The following is a 6,994-nucleotide window of genomic DNA, read 5'->3' as shown; positions in this document are numbered from 1 at the left end:
TTGCTCCCACGACGGGAAGTCTCTGTGTGTCGATTCGGGTGCCGCGTCATTAGCTCCTTCGACATAACTCCAGTAGCCGTGCCCGAGCAGGTACTGGTGCATCTTGTAGGACCAAGACGTGTAGTTGGTTTTGTCGAGCTTCTCTGTTGGAAGCGAGCTCTCCATGCCTCTATCCATCGTTCTTCTTGTTCTTCTTCGTCAAGCTGTGTCGGCTGTAGAGAGGTTCTCAACCCTCGCGCTCTGATACCATGTAGAAAGTAGCGTACGGAAGCAAGTATGAAGACCGAACAGAAGAGAGGAAACTCAGGTTTAATGGAGAGCTTGAGGTTACACGGTATACACAGGAGAGACAGAGAGAGAAACACAAAAAACTATATTCAACAATAATACTCAGTCTGTACATAAGACGTGCTCAGTGAGCACTTTTATACAAGTCCTAAAAGGACTGACCGAAGTACTGACAGTACTTCAATGCTTATCAAGAGCTCCTACACTAACTCCCAAATATATTCCTCACGGAATATCTTTCCTAACGACCTCCCAGTTTACGCACTCGGCCTAACCAATCGGTCCCAACCGATCCAGCCCTCGGCTTCTTCAGCCGATCCGGCCGATGTTGAGCTTGTCTCTCAACAAGTTTGATTCTCAACAGTTCTATTTAGATAACAAGTTTAGAAGATTAAAGCTAATGTATGAATTAGATGAGGACTATAGAAGCAAATACTTGGAATAGAGAATATGATGGAAAGAGCAAGAGAGTATACATTAGTAAAGTAATGTATACTCTATTTAAGCAAGAGGATTTGATAAACGAGAGCAATAACCTCATTTTGCTCCTAAATCACCAAATTCTGATACAAGTTGGGAAGCGACATGATGACTAACCTTAGAGTCCTTTCTAAGGTTCTTGTTTATATAATAGGTTGTCACATCAAATGACTACCCCATTAACTACATTCAATACAATCCATTATTGTTGTTGATGCATTTGAGGGTAGTTGACACTTGGTCACTTTTCACTAGCTTTAATTTCTTACATGACTTGCAATTGAAGTAGACATGGTAAAAATATAAGCCAATTTTAGCAATTCAAAATGGGCACACAACCCCTCTTCTTCATTGAGAATATCTATGTATTGGAAACTATTTAAAACCAATTTCACAAATATATTGAGGAGATGAGAATATTTGGGAATTGTTTTAAACCAAATACAGAAGTACATATATTGAAGCCCGAAGCCTTCATACAACATAGCCATAGTTGGGAGTACCTTATTTTTCTGAGATGGGTCTCACTTACTCTAACTTGATTATGTCAATCAAAATGCGTTTAGAAATTTGGGTTTTGCAAGGGGGGGTCGGGGATGATTGCAAAAATAATGGTAGACCTTGGAAGCATAACTTTGTCAAGGCTACCATAGACAACCTTGGTTTACAAAAAAATATCAACAAAAAATGTTGAAAAGTATTTGGTGATGGAAACACCAATCATTTCCTTGGACACTTTTCCTAAATATCATTCACCATGTAACCTTGGGTAAAAGGCAAAGGCAATTCACTAATAAAAGAGTGACAACTTGTTTAGGAACCAAGAGTGTACTACAATTGTACTACATAAGGCGAAAAGACTCAGACATTATGTGAATTTACATCTTGAAAGTGATGATATGTTTGTGGTAAAAACTTGTTGTTTTTGTTCGTTTCAAATCATGCACATAGGGTTGCAATCTACTACTAGAACGTGGGCCGATCGATGCCTTTCAAAGCAATACAAATCACTCATTGCCGTTAAAAGGCAATCCAAATATAGAGATCGATGGATTCCATTATCTTATTCAAGACCAGGCGAGCGTGGTGTGGATTACTAAATCTCAACGGTTCGAAAAACTTCTACTAATGAAAGTATACACGGATAAACAAACTTCTACTAACTCTCTTCTTCTTCTTTTGGCCAGACAAACCAGAGAGAGAGAGAGAGAGAGAGAGAGAGAGAGAGAGAGAGAGAGAAGTCTGACAAACTTTGTCTTCTCGTCTCCTACCTTTTTTGGGGGCCCCTGTTTTCCTTCCTTTCCTTTATCTTTGGAGAAGATACTTTGTGTGTGTGTGTGTGTGCCACAGAGCAATGATGGATACTCCTGTGGATGTGGTGCAGGTGAAACAGAAGATCCCAAAAGATTCTGTGCAGACAGACAGACAGACAGACAGATACATGTGTGTGTGTGTGTGTGTGGTAAGTAAATAGGGCGGAGGGTTCACCACAGATCACGGAAAGCACGCTTATATAATAATTCGGTGCAGAAGAAGCTCTCTGCAGGAGTGGAGAGGCTTCTTTGCAAACCCTAATCCCTCCCCCCTTCCTCATCACTCCTCAAGATGAGCAGCAGTAGCAGCAGATGGAGGTCTTGGGCCACCCATGTTCGTGAGAGCATGCGGTACAAGGATGCGTGGACGGAGGCAAGCGGTGCCCTGGGGGATCTTGGGACGTTCGTGCCCATCGCCATAGCATTAACCCTCGTGAATGGGTTGGATTTGGGGACCACTCTGCTCTTCACCGGAGCATACAACATTGTGACTGGGCTTCTCTTCGGCGTGCCCATGCCGGTGCAGCCCATGAAATCCATAGCTGCAGTGGCCATCTCTCAGACCGATCCCCTCTCCCTGTCCCAGATCGCGGCTGCCGGCCTCTCCACTGCCGGCCTCATGTTCTTCCTGGGAATCACTGGCCTCATGGGGTTCGTGCAAAGGATCCTCCCCATGCCGCTTGTCCGGGGCATCCAGCTCTCCCAGGGCATCAGCTTCGGCAAGACCGCTGTGACCTACCTCCTCAAGGAGCAGGATTTCTCCACCTCGACTAGTAGTGGTGCCCGTCCCTGGCTCGGCCTCGACGGCCTCCTCTTAAGCCTCATTGCCCTCCTCTTCATTGTCATTGTCACCGGATCTGGAGACCGCTTTGCACATGTCACAAGTGCAACCACTCCTGCCGAAGATGCCGAGGAGGAGAGTAACAACACAGCACATGGGAAAAGAAAAGGCAGCAGCAGCAGCAGCACAAGCATACAGTGGGTCAGAAAGCTAGAGGTCCTGCCCACTGCACTCATTGTCTTCTTCCTGGGCATAGTTCTTGCGTTCATCCGGGATCCCAGCATCTGGGGCAGCCTCACCCTTGGCCCGTCCACTCCCCAGATCTTGACCATCACGTGGAGCGATTGGAAGACGGGGTTTGTGAAGGGGGCCATACCCCAGATCCCTCTCTCCATCCTGAACTCCGTCATTGCCGTCTGCAAGCTCTCAAACGACTTGTTCCCGGACAAATTGGTCACGCCCACTGCAGTATCCACCAGCGTGGGTCTTATGAACCTGGTGGGCTGCTGGTTCGGGGCCATGCCTGTGTGCCATGGGGCCGGAGGGTTAGCAGGACAAACCCGATTCGGGGCAAGAAGTGGTGCAGCCGTGGTCCTCCTCGGAACTGCTAAAATGGTTCTTGGCCTTTTAGTAGGAAGCTCATTGGTTGTGGTGCTCTCTGAGTTTCCTATTGGCCTTCTTGGCGTCCTCCTCCTTTTCGCGGGAGTAGAGCTGGCCATGGCTTGCCGTGACCAAAACAGCCGTGCCGATGCCTTTGTAATGATTGTGTGCACGGTGGTGTCCCTCGGCTCAAATGCAGCACTCGGCTTTGGATCTGGCCTTGTACTCTTCGTGCTTCTCAAGCTAAGGGACATTCCTTTCTCCATGTGGTGGATCACGTTTCGAGACACTCTTGTGCCTCCGACACCAGGTGCCGCAGGATACTTCGAAATCCCGTCTGTCTCTCCAGCATAATGGTATGTACGACTGACTATAAGCAAAGTAGTGAGAAGTTTTCTTATCAATTCGATGAGAAATGCTGTCCCGAAGACAGATACTAGGAATGATGATGTGCTTGGTCATGAATAATAATGGAAGCTGTATATCTCATACTGGGTTTCCTCATGCCAATCTCTTCTTATAGTACCAGGCAATTTAAACATCTCTACGACCATGATGTTTGACAGCCATAACTATTGCAATGACTTTGTGTATTATTTGTAAAACTCTATTTCTGTATTGGTAAATGTCTTTCTCTGTTGTATTTATGTTATAATTGATTGGAAGGAATGCTCGAGTTGAGTGCACTTCTAATGTTAAATCGATGGATTCTATAGAATGCTCTTTCATGGGTGTGACTTGTGGACACTGATGACATTGTAGAAACATCATCATTTTTCATGGTTTCATGAAGAATCTGACATCTTGGTTTTGCCAAACCACGCATATGGTCGCACCTCTCCATAAGCATTATGACATGGCTTCGAACAGATTACATTGTGAGGAAATTGTGTCTCATTGCATGTAACTAAGAGGAGTTTGCATACTGTGAGGTTTTTCCACTCAAGTGCAACCCACAAGTTACCACTATGAAGGAAATAATTAAAAAGCAGGGGCTATTTGTGTAGTGTGAACACTGCTTTTTACTATTCTTAATCTGCCACGATAGAGTGGTAGCATAGCAAAAGAAATGAAAATCCAAAAATCAGGAATCAGAAATTAGAAGTGAAAGTAGAAAATCAAAAAACTAAGTGCAAGATCAGAAAACAAAGAATGTGAGAGAGAGAGAGAGAGAGAGAGAGAGAGAGAGAGAGATTAATGTCTTCTAAGGCCAAAATTTGGCCCATGAGACAATTGGTGTACAATAAAATAGGGTGTCTACCCAATCATCGAAATTGAGAGAGAGAGAGAGAGATTAATGTCTTCCAAGGCCAAAATTTGGCCCATGAGACAATTGGTGTACAATAAAATAGGGTGTCTACCCAATCATCGAAATTGAGAGAGAGAGAGAGAGAGAGAGAGAGAGAGAGAGAGATTAATGTCTTCTAAGGCCAAAATTTGGCCCATGAGACAATTGGTGTACAATAAAATAGGGTGTCTACCCAATCATCGAAATTGAGACAGAGAGAGAGAGAGAGAGAGAGAGAGAGAGAGAGAGAGAGAGAGATTAATGTCTTCTAAGGCCAAAATTTGGCCCATGAGACAATTGGTGTACAATAAAATAGGGTGTCTACCCAATCATCGAAATTGAGAGAGAGAGAGAGAGATTAATGTCTTCGAAGGCCAAAATTTGGCCCATGAGACAATTGGTGTACAATAAAATAGGGTGTCTACCCAATCATCGAAATTGAGAGAGAGAGAGAGAGATTAATGTCTTCCAAGGCCAAAATTTGGCCCATGAGACAATTGGTGTACAATAAAATAGGGTGTCTACCCAATCATCGAAATTGAGAGAGAGAGAGAGAGAGAGAGAGAGAGAGAGAGAGAGATTAATGTCTTCTAAGGCCAAAATTTGGCCCATGAGACAATTGGTGTACAATAAAATAGGGTGTCTACCCAATCATCGAATTTGAGAGAGAGAGAGAGAGAGAGAGAGAGAGAGAGAGAAAGTGGAGGAACCTCGAGACAAGCTTGATCTCAACCAACGCCAAAGTCCTACCTCGATTCTCTACAACAACGTTTTCCTGTTAATGTTGTAGAATAGATGTGTGTTGAAGTAGACCCATAAACAATGATATTGGGGGTGGCTTGATTTTGATGTAATATCAAGGTCACATTGTCATGATGTGGTGAGTATACATAAAGAAATGAGTTCGACTAGAGACACATGAAAGGTTGAACGATAAGGAAAATCACAAAATCAGATGAACTTAAAAAGACTTAGCTCAATTGTCAAGAATTCACACTATGAATTAGAGATCAAGGGTTTGAGTCTTGATTGGAGAATGAGAGATCAAGCCAATGTCAATGGGATGAACATAATGATTGGGATTTTACTTACACCAAGCCTTAGAAGGATAAATAGTGTATACATGGTGAGGAAAAAGTGAGGTGCATGCTAATAAAAAGACAATTGCTACTTTTATTTGCATGAGGATCTTTTGAGGCTTATAAAAAGAAGAGGAGAGCTCATTGCGACGGGTAGAAATTTTGGATCAAGGCAAAAGCGTTGTAAGGCATCTCAAACAGGCTCGGGGTAGCAAATCAAGAGGGCATACAAGATCATTGACAACAAGAGACAACAAAGTTGTGTCTCATTGGTCCTATGACCCAAAACTCTAGGATATCTATTTGAAACTCTACACAAATCATACATCTATACATCCAATATATTTGCCATCAAACTATTCCATGTGACGTAGTTAAATCATTACTCTTACGTACTCATTTCGACAATTGTGTTACTTATAAATTTAGTATTTATATTGAAATATTTCTTGTAATTTTTTGTCCAAATGACATAATCGAGCAAGGAATGTGTCAAACATTTCGCATCAGAATTTCAAGCTCGAAGCTTGAAGTTACGTGATTTGGAGCAAAAATGACGAATGATGAATCTTTGGAAGATTGGGAATCTTAATTATACAATTGAGAAGAACTCGTTATGAGGATCAAATTCTAATTTTTGGATCTCAATTTTTACAACTAAACGAAAAGTTGTTAGGTCACAAGTGAAGGAAGCCCCTAATGCACATTTGGAGGAGGATGTGGTGGATATGTTATCAAAGGAGGACACGCTTGCTCATATTGAGTATTCAAGTTGATGTTGAGGAAGGTTGAGGACCTGTCAGTGAGTCTAGCAAACAATACAAGTAGTGAGCAGGATAGAGTTATGCATTGTGACAAGATTCACAAAGATGGAAACAAACAGTTGCACACAGAGAGAAATGTTTTAAGCTCAGAGAGACTATGTTACATTAGCAACCAATGTTTCTTTACAAGGTCAGTCGCCCACTTATATAGTTACGGTAACAATGTGTTCACACTAGATATAAAAGGTGGGCAAAGTGGGACTTTTATCCCAACAAACTCCCCTGTAAAAGGACTACTCTATCTACATACAATAATATGGGATTATATTCCCCGTAAGCTTAAATTAAACCCTAAACCCTAAACCCTAAACTATAGTGTATGTCACAAGTTGACCGGTTGG

At 42.7% G+C, this 6,994-nt stretch overlaps 1 pseudogene; it reads left to right on the top strand.

Annotated features, from left to right (window-relative positions):
* Positions 1-2,245: 2,245 nt before the first annotated feature.
* On the top strand, positions 2,246-4,188 carry LOC147862062 (molybdate transporter 2 pseudogene; annotated as a pseudogene).
* The last annotated feature ends 2,806 nt before the right edge of the window (positions 4,189-6,994 follow it).

This window comes from Azolla caroliniana, unplaced genomic scaffold, assembly GCF_043228905.1.
Source record: "Azolla caroliniana isolate FFs.n. ecotype wild unplaced genomic scaffold, voAzoCaro1.0.p SCAF_7, whole genome shotgun sequence".
Lineage (NCBI taxonomy): Eukaryota > Viridiplantae > Streptophyta > Polypodiopsida > Salviniales > Salviniaceae > Azolla > Azolla caroliniana.
The sequence above is the reverse complement of the archived record's forward strand: the minus strand, read 5'-3'. Positions and strand labels throughout refer to the sequence as shown.